Source organism: Cucurbita pepo, chromosome 9, assembly GCF_057944985.1.
Source record: "Cucurbita pepo subsp. pepo isolate OVF chromosome 9, ASM5794498v1, whole genome shotgun sequence".
NCBI lineage: Eukaryota > Viridiplantae > Streptophyta > Magnoliopsida > Cucurbitales > Cucurbitaceae > Cucurbita > Cucurbita pepo.
Genome location: NC_141806.1, coordinates 9,202,221 through 9,223,870, shown reverse-complemented (window position 1 = coordinate 9,223,870; position 21,650 = coordinate 9,202,221). Strand labels below are relative to the sequence as shown.

The window sequence follows — 21,650 nt, the reverse complement described above, 5'->3', positions numbered from 1 at the left end:
CTAAAAGTGCCTAAGATCCCAAATGCTTCCGCATGTGTTATATTAACACCAACAATTGGTATCAGAGCAAGTTTTAGGCACTTTATTTACATTAATTTGATCATGGTGGGTACCATTTCATGCATGAAATTTGTGGTTGCTAAAGTGGATGGTTTTGGTTTTGGCATTTTTTTTATGCTTCCATTTGATACAATTATTGTAATAAGCCTAAGGTGTATGGGCTTTAATGAATGAAGAAAGGTCTGTAATTTTTATAGAGTCATTAGAGTCCATTTTAGGTTGTAATTGATCGAAAATGGAAGAGATAAGCAAGCTGAACCGAAGAAGATGGAAGAGGCGGTTCGGGTGTTTTTTCTGTCGTTGGGGACCGATTGAACTTTTTTAAGGGTTGGTTTGTCCAGTTCGTGATCCTCGGGAGCGGCTCAAGTTAATTTTAATTATTAATGTAATAATTTAGTTAATTGCTTGCTTTAAAATGCCAAAACTCACCCACTTTAGTGTGTTTAATTAATTATGCATTATGAATGTATGTTTTAATTAAATAGAAAATGTATATGCATAAAGTATGTCATATAGATTTAAAATCCCACCATAGGCTAAGCATGTTTCATGCATTCCAAGTATGTTATAAGTGTTATAATGTATAGTATGCATGTCTTAGGGTTCCATGAGTGATAGATATAAATTGTTATATTATTGCATGGAATGGATGATTATATAAATTGTTATATAAATCATGTTATAGGTTATTTTCAACGTCATAAAATGAGGTAGACGTTAAAATCTATAATAAAGATAAGTGCATGCTCACTAAGGGTTAAGAACCGAGCACGATCAATTTTAACAGTTAAAAAGGGTCGATGTCTTATAAAATTGCGGTTACGAGAAAGCTCACCTGGCACGATCTTGTCTAAGGCTGAAGGTACTTAAGTTGACGGTTTACGGAACACCTACTACCTGGAGATCGGACCAGTACTTGAGCTTAGTTAGCCCAGTTTTATGAGCATGCTTAAGTGATGTAAGATTTAGAAAAATCACCTAGACTTAAGTTATATTTAATTAGCCGGAATATACTTAAGTAATGAGTATACCCAACCGTCTAAAATACTTAGTGGGAGGAAAAAGGTGTATAAGATACATCGTTTTCTCTTCACGCTCTCTGTAAAATTCACACAGTGAGATTCATGCTCGGCCTCGTGTCGCCCTGGGAGCGTCCTCCATTCGGAAGGTATTTGCATGAGTCAATAACAAGGTGAATTGAGAAAGTATTTATAGTAAGTGGGAGAAGGAAGTCAACACGTCCTATGGTCTCCACCACTAGGTTGCACCGTGAGATTCCCATGTTCCGCCTGCATGTTGCCCTAGAGCAACTACCCATTCGGAGGGTCGTAACATGGGAATCGGAACAACGCAAACTCCAGAAATGGATAGGATTTCTTAGGTCCATTCCTAACTTTGGCTTTTTCATTCGATAGCGTTGTTGGGACCGATTTCTGAGGTCTGAAATTGGTGGGTCACACTTGCGAAGAATTACTAAGAGTTAGTATATTCTTGACCAAAATAGCGATAACTAAAACACTATAGGAACAAGAGTTATTTTGGAATTAGTGTTTAAGTCAAGAATGTCTTGGTTTAGTGAATGAGTGATTGACTGCCCCTCGGTAGCAGTTGCTCTAACTCACTAAAGTATCGTTGCAAATTAATAATGATTTGGGTACATTATTACATTTGCTAAAACTGATTGGATTAAACAGGATTAAGTCAAATCACTAATAGAATTTTCTTTATATCACAGCATGACAAACTCAATAGTACAATTACTCGCTTCTGAGAAATTAAACGGCGACAACTACTCAACTTGGAAATCAAACCTAAACACAATACTGGTCATTGATGATTTAAAGTTTGTTTTAACTGAGGAGTGTCCTCCAAACCCAAACTCAAATGCAAATCGAATAGCTCGGGATGCATATGACAGATGGATAAAGGCAAATGACAAAGCCCGAGTGTACATTCTAGCCAGCATATCTGATGTTTTGGCTAAGAAACACGATGTTATGGGTACTGCTAAAGAGATTATGGAATCTCTAAAAGGGATGTTTGGACAACCGTCCTTCTCCCTTAGACATGAAGCCATAAAATACATTTACAACTGCCGTATGAAAGAAGGGACCTCAGTAAGAGAACATGTCCTGGACATGATGGTCCATTTCAATGTGGCAGAAGAAAATGAAGCTGTCATTGATGAGAAGAGTCAAGTCAGTTTTATCATGATGTCTCTTCCGAAGAGCTTCTTCCAGTTCCGCACCAATGTGGTTATGAACAAAATAGAATATAACTTGACTGCTCTTCTCAATGAGCTACAGACTTATCAGTCCCTCTTAACAAACAAGGGACAAACAGGAGAAGCAAATGTTGCTATCTTCAAGAAATTACAACGAGGATCGTCCTCCAAAAACTAAGTCTGGACCTTCAACTTCTAAAAGTGTTTTGATGAAAAAGAAGGGAAAAGGGAAAAATAAGATTCCTACTAACCGCAAGAACAAGGTTCAAAAAGCAGATAAAGGAAAATGTTTCCATTGCAACGAAAACGGGCACTGGAAGAGAAACTGCCCAAAATACCTTGCAGAGAAGAAAGCCGAAAAGACACAACAAGGTAAATATGATTTACTCGTTGTAGAAATGTGTTTAGTAGAGTATGACAACTCAACTTGGATACTAGATTCAGGGGCGACTAATCATATTTGTTCTTTTTACCAGGAAACTAGCTCCTGGAGAATGCTTGCGGATGGCGAGATAACACTCAGGGTTGGAACAGGAGAGGTTGTCTCAGCAAGATCAGTAGGAAATTTAAAGTTGTTTTTTGGAGATAGATTCATTATATTAGATAATGTACTTTTTGTTCCTGGAATGAAAAGAAATCTAATATCCATCTCTTGTTTATTAGAACAGTTGTATAAAGTATCTTTTGAAATCAATGAAGTGTTCATTTGCAAAAGAGGTATTCATATTTGTTCTGCAAAACTAGAAAACAACTTATATATGTTAAAACTGAGCAAAACAAAAGCTATTTTAAATACTGAGATGTTTAAAACAGCTGAAACTCAAAATAAACGACAAAAGATTTCTCCTAATACCTATCTTTGGCACTTAAGACTAGGCCACATTAATCTCAATAGGATTGAGAGATTGGTTAAAAGAGGACTTCTAAATAAGTTAGAAGACAATTCTTTACCTCCATGTGAGTCTTGTCTTGAGGGTAAAATGACTAAACGATCATTTTGCGAAAAAGGTTATAGAGCCAAAGAAACCTTAGAACTCGTGCATACAGATCTCTGTGGTCCAATGAATGTCAAAGCACGAGGAGGGTATGAATATTTCATCAGTTTTATTGATGATTATTCAAGGTATGGCTATCTTTACCTAATGCATCACAAGTCCGAAGCTCTTGAAAAATTCAGAGACTATAAGATTGAGGTTGAGAATCTATTAGGTAAAACTATTAAAACACTTCGATCAGATCGAGGAGGAGAGTACATGGATTTAAGATTTCAGGACTATATGATAGAACATGGAATAAGGTCTCAACTCTCAGCCCCTGGTATGCCTCAACAAAATGGTGTATCAGAAAGGAGAAATAGAACTCTATTAGACATGGTTCGGTCTATGATGAGTTTCGCTCAATTACCTGATTCGTTTTGGGGATATGCAGTGGAGACTGCTACATACATTTTGAACATGGTTCCTACTAAGAGTGTTTCAGAAACACCTTATGAGTTATGGAAAGGGCGTAAAGGTAGTTTACGTCACTTCAGAATTTGGGGATGTCCAGCACATGTGTTGTTGCAAAATCCCAAGAAATTAGAACGTCGTTCAAAATTATGTCTATTTGTAGGATACCCCAAAGAGACGAAAGGTGGTTTGTTTTATGATCCTCAAGAAAATAGAGTGTTTGTATCAACGAACGCTACATTCTTAGAGGAAGACCACGTAAGAAATCATCAACCTCGTAGCAAACTAGTATTAAGTGAGATTTCTAAAGAAGCTACTGATAAAACAACAAGAGTTGTTGATCAAGCTGGTCCTTCAACCAGAGTTGTTGATGGAGCTGACACTTCTGGTCAATCACATCCTTCTCAAAAGTTGAGAATGCCTCGACGTAGTGGGAGGGTTATAACTCAACCCGATCGTTACTTGGGTTTGATAGAAACTCAAGTCATCATACCTGATGATGGCGTTGAGGATCCATTGTCCTATAAACAGGCAATGAATGATGTAGATAGAGATCAGTGGATTAAAGCCATGAATCTTGAAATGGAGTCAATGTACTTCAATTCAGTCTGGGAACTTGTAGATCAACCAGATGGGGTAAAACCTATTGGTTGCAAATGGATCTATAAGAGGAAACGAGACCAAACCGGTAAGGTACAGACCTTTAAAGCACGACTAGTAGCAAAGGGTTATACCCAAAGAGAGGGGGTGGACTATGAAGAAACCTTCTCACCTGTTGCTATGCTTAAATCAATTAGAATACTCTTGTCTATTGCCACATTTTATGATTATGAAATTTGGCAAATGGATGTAAAGACAGCTTTTCTAAATGGCGATCTTGAAGAGAGTATCTATATGGCTCAACCAGAGGGGTTCATTGAACAGGATCACAAGCAAAGGGTTTGCAAGCTTAAAAGATCCATTTATGGGTTGAAGCAAGCATCTCGATCCTGGAACATAAAGTTTGATACTGCGATCAAATCTTATGGCTTTAAACAGAATGTTGACGAACCTTGTGTTTATAAAAGGATAGTCAACTCTACAGTAGCTTTCCTGGTGTTGTACGTTGACGATATCCTACTCATTGGAAATGATGTGGGAATTCTGACTGACATTAAGCATTGGCTGGCGACACAATTCCAAATGAAAGATTTGGGAGAGGCTCAGTTTGTTCTTGGAATCCAAATTGTTCGGAATCGCAAGAACAAAACACTGGCATTGTCTCAAGCATCGTACATCGACAAAATGTTGATTCGATATAAGATGCAGGACTCCAACAAAGGATTATTACCTTTCAGGCATGGAGTTCATTTGTCGAAGGAACAAAGTCCTAAGACACCTCAAGAAGTTGAGGATATGAAACACATTCCCTATGCATCAGCAGTCGGTAGTCTGATGTATGCCATGCTATGTACCCGACCCGACATATGCTATGCTGTGGGAATTGTCAGCAGATATCAGTCCAATCCGGGACGTGCTCATTGGACTGCCGTTAAGAATATCCTCAAGTATCTTAGGAGAACGAGGGACTATATGCTAATGTACGGTGCTAAGGATCTGATCCTTACAGGGTACACTGACTCAGATTTTCAGACCGATGTAGATTCGAGGAAATCGACATCAGGATCTGTCTTCACTCTGAACGGAGGAGCAATAATATGGAGAAGCATAAAGCAAGGTTGCATTGCTGATTCCACCATGGAAGCTGAGTATGTTGCTGCTTGTGAAGCAGCGAAAGAATCTGTATGGCTTAGGAAGTTCTTAACTGATTTGGAAGTCGTTCCAAATATGCATCTTCCCGTCACTCTTTATTGTGATAACAGTGGAGCAGTTGCAAATTCAAAAGAACCAAGAAGCCATAAGCGAGGAAAACATATTGAGCGCAAATATCATCTCATAAGGGAGATTGTGCAACGGGGAGATGTGATCGTCACACAGATAGCTTCAGAACACAACATTGCTGATCCATTTACAAAGCCCCTCACGGCTAAAGTGTTTGAAGGGCACCTAGTGAGTCTAGGACTACGAGTTATGTAATCTAGGGCAAGTGGGAGAAAAGGCATGAGTATGTGATGCCCAAGTTTATTGTATTTCTCTCTACTCAACGTTATAAAACCCCACTAGAGTTTTAGTCCAAGTGGGAGTTTGTTGGGTTTTATGTCCTAAAACTCATAGTTTGTAAACAAAGATATATTCTATTTTCAAAGTTATTATTGATGTTTATTCAGTAATAAATTGTTATTGAATAAAGTGAACTTTATGATCATTAATCTAAATCCAATAAACTAAGAACACTCTGGCTATAGTATGATTACTTGAACTATATGTAGAGACATAAGAGTGGATCAAGTTCAAGTATATAGTCAAAATGATCTATAGTATAAGGATAAGGCTGAGTACCTTATTCTGGGGACACTATGGATGCGGCCCACTTTTGTATATGATATAAACAATGTGATCACTAAATTGTGCATGTGGAGACATGTGAGTGGGGGCGTCCTATGCAATGAGTATTGCATAAGATCGGACCATGAAGAAAACCACTCTCACTTTATAAAGTCGTTTACTGTTGAGACTGATTTTCTTTTCATTCGATAACCTAGGTAACTCGGTTTTAATCCTGAGCTAACCATGAACTCCTGTTTATTCGGAATTATCCTTAGATTTGCATGGGTGAGAGTGGCTCTAGTTCGCCGACTCAACAGGCCTCCCATTTCAGGGGTAAGACTGGGTGAATGGCTGGGGACGTGGGGTGCAAGACGGAATTCACTCCTACCCACTTTTAGGGATAGAAGAAAGGTAGTTCCCTTAAGCACTGACTCCAGGTCTTGAACAAGGGGCCCCACCCTCTCATTGGTCTGAGAGGGATTCGGTTTACTGGTTGGACCACAAACCAATTGTTCATTAGAGGATCAGTGAGGATCAGTGAGGTGTCAAAATTTGGTTTAACCAAACTTGCATGTTTGCCAAATAAACCCCACAAGTTTGAGTGGAATTTTGAGTGTCAAAATTTGGTTAACTGAAACATGCATGCTTGCCACATAATCCCAAACATTTGAGTGGAATTTTAAGTGTCAAAATTTGGTGATCTCAAGTTTGCATGAACATGCAAACTTGACTCTTTAAATAGAGTGATCATGATTCTTGGAAGGGGTTCTTCATCTTGATGAAAAAAACCTTGAAACAAACACTCTCTTTCACATATACAAAACCCCTCCCAAGTTTAGTCACTCACCGGATTCCACAATCCCGTTCTAAGGCCGGAGGATAGTGGAGAAGACACTAGTGGTGGTTCGGAACCGGTTCGTGAGGCAAAAGGAGTTTGAACTACAAAAGGTTAGTATTTAAACCCATTAAGTTTTAATACTTATGAACATGCTAGTTATTTACAATAATTGATGTTCTAAAAGTGCCTAAGATCCAAAATGCTTCCGCATGTGTTATATTAACACCAACAATAGTAATATTTTCTTTTCTTAGACTTTGACTAGTATGGGATGTTTTTCATTAGAATTTTTACTTGCTTTATTTATTATTGTTCTTATATAGTTTTAAATATGTTTTCAAACTCGTAAGTCCATGACAGTGTTTTAAGTTGAAGTAATGTTTTAAGATAAAGATTATGTTTCACGATGATGTTTTAAATGTTTCTTTCACACAAGAGCATAGACTATGATGATGGTAGTGACTTTAGGTTAGTAAAAATCTAGGGTCATTACATGTGATGTACTGATGATGTGATTTATGTTATGGTGTAATACGTTCGGCGATATAATACATGATGAGACATGCATTATGATATGATGTGATATGTCTATGACATCATGTCTATGATATGATATTTCTATGATATAATATGTTGAAGGACATGTTATGTGCATGGTACGACATAATATGATGTATGATAGGAATGATACGATATTCAACCCCGATACATGTCTTAAAGACAATGTTGAAGCCACCCCTACGATGGTTTTAATGATAGGTCCCTAAGCATGAGTTGCATGTGTTTGCATTCCGTGACCCTAATAGTGGAGTCACTTATTGAGTATTTCCTAAAATACTCAAGTCGTGTGTCACTTCTATTACAGGTAAAGGCAAGACACCCCTGTAGAGCTGACGACGACATCACAAGTAAAGACCATGGCACATGCATAGGATAATGGTATTTCATTTCTTAGACTTTAGGTTAGTACACGGTGTTTTTACTTTTAATGTTTATTTTTTCTATTCAATATTTGGTTATGTTGTTTTAAATATATTTTCGAACACGCAAGTCCATGACAGTATTTTATGATAAAGTTTTAAAGATTTATTTCCGCATAAGAGAGTATGTCGTGATGACGATAGCGACTTTAGGTTAGTAGAAATCTAGGGTTGTTACAGTTGGTATCAGAGTTCTAGGTTATAGATTCTGTAGACTAGCCTACGAGATAGGCTTGACATGTTCCATGGTCCCACATCTTATGCCCCCCGATCATCATCAAGTATGTCATGGATAAGATAAGAAAAGGAAATGTTGTTGATTTCATATGTTGTTACTGCTTGGTCATTATCAACTATAACTCCTAATTAAATTTTGACACCATTGACTGTATTATTGTTGACTTAGTTATATGTTTATTTTAATACAGAATTGGTATGATTTACCCAGCATGGAATATGAATGTTAATTAATATATTGATAGTGTTTAGATTAGTAAGGTTTGTACCATTTATGGGGAGCTAGAGTTTAGTATTTATGTCAGATGTCTTGAACATAGTTAAAATACGCAGTGTTATGACCATAGAGATGGGAAAAATGTATCAACGTATACTGACGATTAAATATATTCAAATGAAAACGACCAAGAAAACTTGAGAGATGACAGCATCTTATAGTCTGGTACAGATATTAAAAGTGGTAGTGTCGAAAGGAAATTTCGTCACTATGAAGTATGTAAATATGAAATTTAAGTATCGGTGTGAACAAAAAAAAAAAAAAAAAAAAAGAGCTAACACAGTAAAAGTTGAAACATTGTATACCTAAACTCATTTATGAATGACATAAATGACTTTAATGTGAGCTAAGCTCAGGAAGTCGTGAGATGTAGAAAACCACCCTGCCTAACACTAACTGATTAAACTATTGATCTTGTTGACAGAAGAAAGCAAGTCATCTAGAAGAAAGTGAGAAAATTGAAATTGAGGTTGAGGTAAGTATTTAAGTTCTCCAATACTAAATTGAGGTTGAAATTGATTACAATGTGCCTAAACCACAATCATACTAAATGGATTCTATTTTTCATGAAATTTTAGGAGAAGACTCAATATGATATGATAAGGTTATGTATGAAATTTGATAATAATTAGATTATGATAAAAGGCTAAACCAAGGGTACGTGTAAAATGACTAAAATTCCCCTATAATTATATATAGCTGGCTTAGGAGCAAAGTGACCCCTAAATGACATTTAATTGAATGAGACTTATGTTACAAGGCCATTAAAATATGTTGAGGATTTAAACCAAGATTTGCAGTGGTAAATAACCAAAATATCCCTATAAGAATTCTAAGATGTTTTCAAGATCTTAAATACTCAAAATACTACGAAAAGTTATGAGACTCCTTTACAAAATAAGGGTAAGTATGAAAGATTTTAAGGAGATTATAACAACTTAGGGATATGAGCTAAGAGAAAAAGTATGTAACTACCCCTCAAGACACTTGATAAGGAATCAAGGTTTTTATGAGTACTAAGTGACAAGATACATATGAAAGATTTATGCATGTAGAAAAATATTTATGACTCATATGGATTAGGGTGTACTTGTTAAGAATTTTTCTTTAGTTGTATTTCAAGACTTAACAAAAAAACTCTTGAACGAGAACCCGAGATATTTTAAAGACCTCCCGATGAGTAGTGCAATATGGTCTTACGACAATGAATACGTCGTAGGAAACTATGAACACCTAGGTGTAGGTACTTCAACTATGTCACAAGGAACCCGTGAATCCTTGGACATAGGTATGTAAATTGTATCGCACCGAACACATGAAGCTTTGGATGCAAATATTAAGACTATGTCACGGGGAATGCATGAAGCCTCGTGCATTTATTTATTAAATATAAGGAACAAATTAAGGTAACAAAAGTCAAGAGATAGGAGTTGAAGAAAGTTCTCTTAAGTATAGGAGTTGAAGAAAGATAATGTTTCAAAGATTTTCTTTTAAGTTTCAATGTGGTAGTTATGAGTGACTGTGAGGTCTTTTAACTCATTAATGCCCACAACTTTTATAATTTAATGAACTAGATGTTCGAGAAGGTTTTTAAACTAGTTTGTAATGGTCTAAATAAATTCTAAAGGGAGTAATTGGACAAACTAGCTAATAATTATAAATTTTAGTGTTTAAACAAAATATCCTTAGAACCCATAAATGTTTCATCAATATTCTTAAAAAATAATAATAATAAAAAATAAATAAATAAAAATAAAAAATAAGTTTATTGTTAGTGAGATGAAACCGTTAATATCTTGTTTGAAAATACAATTCAACTTTCAAACGTTTTGTTAATACTCATAATTTAAAAAAAAAAATTCAAAAATACTCTTAAATCACTTTTCTCTTCAATTTTGTTTTGAAGTCTCTTGTTTATGGACATTTCCTAATATGAATATAATACAATTCAATATTTAAATAAACAATTTATTTTCAATCTTATTCTTGAGTATTTTTAAATTGGTGTTAACAAATTCGTTCATATACATAAGAATACAGTTTGACTCGTCTACTCTATTTCGAGTCAACAAAGATATCATAGGCTTTGCAGTGTACCCAAAATAAAATGGCGAGACCAAGTTATCGTTTTATCTATTCATATCCTATATTTAAAATATTGTGCATAAAATCATTCAACCACATGAGAAAGAACAATATTACTAGCGAACAAATGAAGACCTTTGTATGTTAGACTAACATGATAACCAACTATACCACAAGACTAAATGATGTGCAAATTTTGTTCTATATTATGATATAATGTTCTAAAATCCAGGAGTAAAAAGAAGGATAAAATTAGAATTTTAAATCTTTTTTTTTTTAATTCTAGAATTAATTGTGCAATATTGGAAGGCTTTTCATTGTTATTTGAGCAATAGGTCCAACTCTTTAATTGTAACGACTTACAAAAAATAATAATTATAACAATAATAAAGAAATAAATAAATAATTAACCCATCCCTTCCTTCATTGATATCTTAGGACTCCTTCCTCAAATATCACTCTTCAACCCCTACTTTAACTACCAGTTATGCTAGAGAGAATAAAAAAATAGATTGGAAAAGATTCACATACAAAGCTAGAGAAAGAATATAAAAATAGCCCCTACTCCAACTATCAGTTATGCTAGAGAGAGAATAAAATGGCTTTGATACCATGATAGATGATCACCACCAACTATCAGTTATGCTAGAGAGAGAATAAAATTGCTCTGAGACCATGTTAGATGAACACGACTCTCCACAATGGTATGATATTGTCCACTCTGAGCATAAGCTTTGTTTCGAGCTTTCCCAAAAGGCCTCATACGAATGGAGATAGTATTCTTTGATTATAAACCGATAATCATTCCTTAAATTAGCTGTGGGACTCTCATCCAACAGAATTAAACGGCTAAACAAAATTAAACGAAAAAAAGAAATCAGATTTAGAAGTAAAGAAGATTCAGTGGATAGAACTAAACACTAAAACTAAATACAGAGATAAGATTCAATTAATAGAATTAAAAACTAAAACTAAATATGGAGAGAAAAGAAAATAAAGACAAAGATTTGGTGGAAAAAAAACTCTACGATAAAACAATTAAAAATTAAAACTAAATATAAAAAAATGGAGATTTAGTGAAAAGAGCTCCACATAAAACAAAAGAATTAAAAATTAAAATTAAATACTGGGAGAAAAGAAAATAACCCCGAGGAAAAAATAAAATACAGACCAAGACTAATAGAAAAAAAGGAAAAATTCAATAAATAGAATTTAAAATTAAATATAAAAAGAAAAATGGAGATAGGGTGAAAAGAACTAAACCGAGCAAAAAAAATTGAACTTTAAATATCTCGGACTTTTATTCATGCAAATATTCTAATGTTCACATGAAATCTAACATAATCATTATAAATTAAAGGAATAATTTTGTACAAGTTCGAATTTAAAACTGATGTCATGGGCTCACATAAGTTGACTTGGATTTCAAAGGATAGAATTGAACTTTAAATTAGTGACAACAACTTAAGCTAATCAGGTAAGTGGCCTTACTATCGGCACGATTATATTTGATGCTGACACGTGCCCTGTGGTTTTGCATGTGTCATAAACTTCATATGTGTGAATTGTTTATAAATCGATATGACTATGATATGTTATGTATATGTTATGATACGTGAATGATATGATAACTCTTACATCATCATGTGTTCAATGATATGTGTGAGATAGGATACGAGAAGGATGCGATAAACGTAATGGAACGATATGACTAAGATATGATTGACATAATCAATAATATGTGTGAGATAGGATTCGAGAAGAATGCGATAAACGTAATGGAACGATATGACTAAGATATGATTGACATAGCATATGGTTAGGTTATGTATAGAAAAGGATATGATTATGATAGAATGATAGAACGATATGGTTAGGATACGTTCCTATAACGGTATGACTCAGATTCGTAAATAAAACGATATGAGAAATGATATGAAAAATGATATGATATGTTCGCTAGAGGGATTGTATTAAACAATAATAAAAACGAAAAAGATGTTGTGACCTTGTACCCCCCTTAACGGGTGTCCGGGGCACTGAGAGCTACTAGAGAATGAAAGGAGGCTTAGGTCCTAGTACGTTATGATGATAGGTCCCGTTATAGTGAGTGGATGAGTCACGTAAGTGACTATAATGTAGTTTTATGTTGACTAGAACGGGAGTCGAACCCACGACCTTCTGTTCCGAAGTCAAACGCGCTAATCCACTGCGCTATGCAATCATTTTTTGAAGTTTATGCAAATACATTAATATAAATATATATTTTTATACTTTTATGTTTGAATTCCTACTTATCATACCGTAATGGAAAGTATGGGGACCTGATGCATAATTGTGTGTTCATGTGTATCGAGATACTGCCCCATTATGATGAGCACAGACGCGTACTTCATGAGACTGATTGTGATCATCTTATTCGCCATAATGCTACGACAATCATTATTCCCTACGGGTGTCCAGCAACAACTCTCAGCGAGTGCTAGCCAGACCAGTAGGCCTAGGGAGCGTGCGAGCCTACCTAGTGGGCCCACGTTCATAGGTGTGGGCCATGTGTAGAGAAGTATTACACATCTAATTTAGCCTGAACTAGAAAGCCTTCAAGAGAATGAAATGAACTCTTGTACAGTTGATGACTACATTTCATGTGATTTCATTTCATAACGCCAATAGTCGGGCCAGTTATTGAGTACAGGGGTTCCTACACACGGCCCACACGTCACATTAAAGACCATGAAACTTGTGTTACGATAAGTTGCATTTTATTTATTTTGTAGTCCTTAAGTTAGATTAGGACATTGTTTTATTCTTTTTTGTTTTATATAAATTTCACGTTGTTTATTTTTCGTTATTTTTTTTAAGGTTTTATTGCAAATGTTTAAGTCCATGGCATCGTGTTATGAATTATTTAAATGAATTTTTCATACAAAAAAGAAGGAAGATTCCCGTATTAAAAAACTTAAACTAAATATAGAAAGAAAAGTAAATACAGACCCAAAATAACTTGAAATAACTCTATCAATTGTTTTATACAAAATCATAGAATAAGATTTTTAATAAAAAAAAATATAATTATTAGGTACCTAACATTTACTTTTAACAATGGACCAATCTAAATTATAGAAATAATTTTATTGGGTTCAAACTTAAAACTGATGTCATGAGCTCACATAGGTTGACTTGGATTTCAAGGGACATAATCGAACTTTCATTAAGCATATATTCGTGACAACAACTTAAGCTAACGAGGTAAGTGACCTTACTATTGACATGGTTATATTTGATGTTGACACATGCCCGTGGTTCTGCACGTGTCATATATACTGATATGTGTGCATTATTTGTGAATCGATAGAAGTAAGATTTGTTCATGAAACGTGAAGGTTAGGTTACATCTTGAAGTACTATGGATATGAGTGGTTGATAAAAGAATATAGTTAGGTTATGTGTAGAAAGAGATAGGATTATGATAGATTGATAGAATGATAACGTCAGGGTACGTTTATGTAACGACATGACTATGATAGGTATAAGAATGTTAAGGCTATGATAAGTTAGGGAACGATATGACCACGAAGTGTTTACGATATGTTATGATTATGATACGACATGTGAATCATTGATGTATATATATTGTGATATGATATAAAGACGATATGAAATATGTTATAGTAAGATATGTGATAAAATTGACATGTTTATGATATGAATATTGTGATGCGATATGTTATGGCATGATACGTATATGATGAAAATTATTATGCTTGGAAGCACGAAATGTTATGATTGTGACACACTTATGTAATTTGAATGATATGATATGATTGGCATGCCAAACGACGAACTAGCATGAAATACAACCCCAGCGTATGCATGAAAGATATGATAAGTGATATGAAAAATGATATGGGATGTACGGAACGCTAGTGGGGTTGTATTAAATGATAATGAAAATGAAAAAATGTTGGGACTTCATGCATTATTGTGTTCTCATGCATTGGGGGATACCCTTTACCCTTCACGATAGTACGAACGAATACGTTATGAGGCAGGAATACGATTATTATGGTTATCATAATGCTTCGATGACCAAGCAGGAAAATGATCATTATGTTTATCATAATGCTGCGACGGTCAGACAGGGGTACGATCATTATGGTTAACCTAATGTTGTCGTGACGGTTACTAGTTCTAACGAGTGTCTAGCCTAAGGAGCTTCCGGAGTATGCTTGCCTCACAAGGAAGGTGGCCCAGCGGTGTGCGAACTGACTGGTGAGTCCATACTTGAACGTATGGGCTATGTGTAGAGTATATGATACACATCCAAATTACCCGTTAGGACAGTACCGTCGAAAAATGGATTTAAATGATAGGTCCCGTCATTGCATTCGCATGTTCTTGCATTTAATCCCTAATAGTAGGGTCACTTACTGGGTATTTCTTAAAATACTCAACCCACATGCTACCTTTATTTCAGATTAAGACAAGGCATTCCTGTACGGCTGACGACGGCATCGCAACTGGAGACTATGACACATGCATAGAGTAGTCGTATTTATTTTCTTAGACTTAGACTAGGATAGGATGTTTTTAATTTAAACGTTCATTGATTTTATTTAGCCTTTTGTTGTGTTGTTTTTAAAGGTGTTTTCGAAACACGTAAGTCGATGACTGTGTTTTAAGCTGAAGGTTATGATTCATGAAAGTTTAAATGAAGTATTTCCGCATTCAATATTTATGATATGTATACAGTCGCGACCTTAATTTAAGTAGAAAATTTTGAGTTGTTATAAATGAACTGTCCGGATGATCAATAGGTGACTTGTGCATCATTTATACTAAAAAATGATGCAGAGTTAATAGTCGGGGGAATAACCGGGGGATTCTCAGCCAAGATGGAAGTGTGATACAATAAACCTACTTTTAGCTTTTATGTTTAATCTAGTTAATTGTATTAAATATAAATGTGAACGGTTCAGATTAAGTTTTTTTATTTTTCATTTTTTATTTTTTATTTTTTATTTTTTATCTTTTTATATTTGATATATCTAATATATTAAATAAACACTTCAAATTAAATATATTTTTCTCTATTTGTATTTATTTAACATATTAAATATTTATTCCAACCCTTCAAATTAGATCTATTTTCTTAGATTAAATTTTAATTTGTACCCTTCAAATTCTTCTTTTAACTAAATTAAGGTCTTAATTAATCAATTTTCATTCGTTAACTATATATTTAGAGTTGCACTTTTATGCACGGTAGAACAAGTTGTGTCAATTGATATAATCATTACAAGCAAGTCAATCATTCACAATTTTTTGGTAATTACAACTGAGTCAAAAGTTTGTTATACCCCCTAATTATATCTTTCACCTTAATGCCCTAATTCTCTAATAAACCATTTGTCTAAGATTCAATCATAAACTAAGTCCCTCTTGAGCACGTAAGAAGGGTGGGCCCCATTGTTCAAATCTCAAAATCAACACTAAAGGAAACTACTCATCTACTTACCATATATGAGAATGGGTGAAAGTCATCTAGTGTGTTATGAATTATTTAAATGAATGTTTTCGCAAAAAAAGGTCAGGTCAGGTCATTCATATCGCAGCGACTCTATTTTAGTAGAAAAATAGGGTCATTACAATTGGTATCAAAGCTCTAGGTTACAGATTCTGTTGACTTGCATACGACGTAGTTTTAGTACGTTCCATGGTTCCACCACTGATGCTCCGTCGCCACAAAGTACGTCATACGTAAAATAATAAAAAAAGATATTAAATGTTATTGTCAAGTGTGCTATTGTTGAATCAGTTGTGTGTTTATAATGATATAGTGTATGACATATTTTTTGTACCGAGAGATCCTCACTTCAAAGTAATTACGTGTTGATTATAGATCATGTCACCTAGAGGACGTGGAAGAGGGTGTAGGGGAAGAAGATGACCCCTTGTTAGATGATGGGGTAGAGGTAGAGGGAGTCCACCTCGTGAAGGATCAGTAACTCAAACCGACACAGCAGTGCCACCCCTAGTGGCACCGACGCTTAGAATGGACCCCATGACTACCATAATGTGGGAATCATTCTAGGTTCGGATGCAAATGGTGGTGACCACCCAGCAGACCAACAGTACGCAGTCATTGCGAGAAGTGTTGTATGCAGGATTTCAAGGGATAGATCCTCGTACCTTTAATGGTGCCTCACGAGACCCAACAAAGACACAATTGTGGCAATCATCAATTAAGACAATCTTCTTATTAATGAACTGTCTGGATGATCAAAAGGTGACATGTGCATCATTTATGTTGAAAAATGATGCGGAGTTATGGTCGGGGTATAATCGGGAGATTCTCAGCCAAGAATGGAAGTGTGATACAATAAATATATTTTTTGCTTTTATGTTTATTATTATTATTTTGTCTATTTATATTTAATATATCTAATATATTCAATAAAAACTTTAAACTAAATATATTTTTTTCTATTTGTATTTAATATATTAAATATTTATTTGAACACTTTAAATTAGATCTATTTTCTTCTTTATATTTAATATATCTAATATACTAAATTTTAATTTTTCTTTTAACTAAAGTGAACCTTTTAGTGTAATGAGCATATGAGTTATCAAAGAGACCTTATGAACATATAGATTATAAGATTCAATGACCCAAAATTAAATAATTAAACTGTTTAATTAATAAATTTTTATTGTTAACTATAGGTCACTCAACTATATATTTAGAGTTGCACTTTTATGTACGGTAGGAGAAGTTGTATCAATTGATATAATCATTACAAACAAGTCAATCATTGCACTTCATACATTCCAAGCGGCATAGTCTCAATATCTACACTCAAGGCTTCGTACGTTGAAAGCTACGAAGTCTAAGTTAGGAACATGCTATATCGTGGGAGGTCTTAAGAGTTTCTTGAGTTTCTTAGTTTAAGGACCTTGGTCCCTTATTCTTGAGTGGTACCTACAAGAACATGATATACCGTGGGAGGTCTGGAGTTTCTTGAGTTTCTTAGTTTAAGGACCTTGGTCCCTTATTCTTGAGTGCTACCTAATGTTTTTCTTACCTTGGTAGTTGTAGAGCTTGTATAGTATTTTTCTTGGTTCTGAGTCTTCAACATTGATATTGGTTGATTGATATGATGGTAGTTGTCAACCTTATGTAAATTCTAAGGTTTGTAGAGCAATAATCAGTTAGGATTTTTCCTCCCTTTTAGAAATTGGTTGTTAGTGGATGGGGGAATGTACTAATTTTTATTTATAGTATATCCTATAGAACCAATTAGTTCATTTAGTCTTGTGGATCAATGTCACTAGCCTTCTCAACATCATTTAGCCTGTACGACGGATTTCTTGAGTGTTCGCTTTTATTTATAGCATGAAACAACTCGAAGCATGGGTCTACTTATTGATACGTTATGAAAAGCTCCCTTGAATCCATTTGATTTCTTTTTTACCGACAAAAACTCGTGCTTGAAAATAAATATAGTTATTGAGAAGAAAAAATGAAACAATGAGATTATGGATTTTTTTTATTTCTACGATTTAGTTGGTTGCTTGTATCCTATTTAAACATGAACATTAATGAAAATTGGACTTTCGATCCCAATTATGTTTCTCATTCTTAGCATGGTATCAAAGCTTCTCATTTTTAACCACTTGAAATCTTGAAAATATCTTTATGCCCTTATAGGCTTTGTAAGAAGTTCTAAGTCATTTAGAGGGGTTTAGACCTTGAAATACTTTAAAAGGTCATGGCGGCATTTTGGTCATTATACCACCTAATTCTTGGTTTGACCTCTGAAAATGTTCCAATGTCATCAATCATAATAAAAAATAATAAAAGAATAATAATAAAAAAAATAAAAAAAAGGGGGCCTACTACAAAGTTTCATAGCATTCAGAGGCCATTTAGATCATGAACCGAAGGTAAGTTGCCTTAAGGGCATTATGGTCATTTTATACCGTTATTTGGTTTAACTACTCAACTTTGTGCAATGACTATCAAATTGCATATATAATCTTAACATACCATAGTATGCTCAAAATTAAAAGTTGGGCCGGAATTCATTTAGTGGGTTATTTTGATGTTACTTAAATCTCAAGAAATTTGATCGGTTGAGGGTAACTCATGGTTCTTGATATTTTTCTTTCATATATCTTTAATTCATACTTGATTTAATGTTTATATAGAAATTCAAGCAATTCCTACAAGTATTTCTTAAGAAAAGTCTAAGATGGTTTCTTACCTCGTAGTTGACGTACAGGACCTCCATTCTCGAGAAATTGGTATCCTAATTGCTTCAAATTTTCTTTGACACAATCCTTGGGGTGTCTAGTTTCTATAACCATAAAGTTTTCATGACAACTGTGATGATGTTAATATAACACATGTGGAAGCAATTTGGATCTTAGGCACTCTAAGTACATCAATTATAGTAAATTAGCTAGCATGTTTCAAAAGCATTAAATCTCAATGAGTTTGAATACTAACCTTTTGTCGCTCAAGTTTCTTCACGAACCGGTTTCGAACCACCTCGAACATACTCGTCACACTGTTCTATGGTTTAGTCCGATATGAGCTTGCAGAGGGACCTAATGGACCTATAGATCATGGGCTCCAACGATCCAAGATTAACCGGCTAAACTCATTAACCTTGTTAACCAACATTCGTTAACCACTAGGACACTCCACTATAGCCTAGTAGTAGCACTCCCCTCACTATAGATATATTTCTGTCCATTTGATATAACCATGATTAGTAAGTCGGTCCTTCACAGGTTGTTCGTAACTAGAGATGGGTCAATTTACCGTTTTACCCCTAAAGTCACTTCTTGTTCCTTATGTCTCACTGATCCTCTAATGAACAATTGGTTTGTGGTCTAACCAGTAAACCGAATCCCTCTCAGGCCAATGAGAGGGTGGGGCCCCTTGTTCAAGACCTAGAGTCAGTGCTTAATGGGAGGCCTATTGAGTCGGCGAACTAGAGCCACTCTCACCCATGAAAATCTAAGGATAATTCCGAATAAACAGGAGTTCATGGTTAGCTCAGGATTAAAACCGAGTTACCTAGGTTATCGAATGAAAAGAAAATCAGTCTCAACAGGAAACGACATTATAAAGTGAGAGTGGTTTTCTTCATGGTCCGATCTTATGCATTACTCATTGCATAGGATGCCCCCACTCACATGTCTCCACATGTACAATTTAGTGATCACATTGTTTATATCATATACAAAAGTGGGCCGCATCCATAGTGTCCCCAGAATAAGGTACTCAGCCTTATCCTTATACTATAGATCATTTTGACTATATACTTGAACTTGATCCACTCTTATGTCTCTACATATAGTTCAAGTAATCAAACTATAGCCAGAGTGTTCTTAGTTTATTGGATTTAGATTAATGATCGTAAAGTTCACTTTATTCAATAACAATCTTTACTGAATAAACAACAATAATAACTTTATTGAAAATAGAATATGTTTTTGTTTACAAACTATGAGTTTTAGGACATAAAACCCAACAGAATCAACAATGCAACCTTGCTTTATGCTTCTCCATATTATTTCTCCTCCGTTCAGAGTGAAGATAGATCCTGATGTCGATTTCCTCGAATCTACATCAGTCTGAAAATCTGAGTCAGTAAACCCTGTAAGGATCAGATCCTTAGCACTGTACATTAGCATATAGTCCCACGTTCTCCTAAGATACTTGAGGATATTCTTAACGACAGTCCAATGAGCACGTCCTAGATTGGAGTGATATCTGCTGACAATTCCCACAGCATAGCATATGTCGGGTTGGGTACATAGCATGGCATACATCAGACTATCGACCGCTGATGCATAGGGAATGTGTCTCGTATCTCAACTTCTTGAGGTGTCTTAGAACTTTATTCCTTCGACAAATGAACTCCATGCCTGAAAGGTATAATCCTCTCTTAGAGTCCTATATCTTATATCGAATCAACATTTTGTCGATGTACGATGCCTGAGACAATGTTAGTGTTTTGTTCTTGCGATTCCGAACAATTTGGATTCCAAGAACAAACTGAGCCTCTCCCAAATCTTTCATTTGGAATTGTATCGCTAGCCAATGCTTAACGTCAGTCAGAAATCCCACATCATTTCCAATGAGTAGGATATCGTCAACGTACAACACCAGGAAAGCTACTGTAGAGTCGACTATCCTTTTATAAACACAAGGTTCGTCAACATTCTGTTTAAAGGCATAAGATTTGATCGCAATATCAAACTTTATATTCCAGGATCGTAATGCTTGCTTCAACCCATAAATGGATCTTTTAAGCTTGCAAACCCTTTGCTCGTGATCCTGTTCAATGAACCCCTCTGGTTGAGCCATATAGATACTCTCTTCAAGATTGCCGTTTAGAAAGGCTATCTTAACATCCATTTGCCAAATTTCATAATCATAAAATGTGGCAATAGACAAGAGTATTCTAATTGATTTAAGCATAGCAACAGGAGAGAAGGTTTCTTCATAGTCCACCCCCTCTCTTTGGATATAACCCTTTGCTACTAGTCGAGCTTTAAAGGTCTGTATCTTACTGGTCTGGTCTCGTTTCCTCTTACAGATCCATTTGCAACCAATAGGTTTTACCCCATCTGGTTGATCTACAAGTTCCCAGACTGAATTGAAGTACATTGACTCCATTTCAAGATTCATGGCTTTAATCCACTGATCTCTATCTTCATCATTCATTGCCTATTTATAGGTCAATGGATCCTCAACGCCATCATCAGGTATGATGACTTGAGTTTCTGTCAAACCCAAGTATCGATCGGGTTGAGTTATAACCCTCCCACTACGTCGAGGCATTCTCAACTCTTGAGAAGGATGTGATTGACCAGGAGTGTCAGCTCCATCAACACAACTCTTGTTGAAGGACCAGCTTGATCAACAACTCTTGTTGTTTTATCAGTAGCTTCTTTAGAAATCTCACTTTTCTTACGTGGTCTTCCTCTAAGAATGTAGTGTTTGTTGATACAAACACTCTATTTTCTTGAGGGTCATAAAACAAACCACATT

General features: G+C 35.0%; 1 long non-coding RNA gene across 1 annotated transcript; it reads left to right on the top strand.

The window, feature by feature from the left end:
• Positions 1-1,409: 1,409 nt before the first annotated feature.
• Positions 1,410-2,932, top strand: LOC147791256 (uncharacterized). Its single transcript, XR_015422503.1, has 2 exons — positions 1,410-2,656; positions 2,761-2,932. It is a non-coding gene; the product is annotated as an uncharacterized LOC147791256 (long non-coding RNA).
• Positions 2,933-21,650: the final 18,718 nt, after the last annotated feature.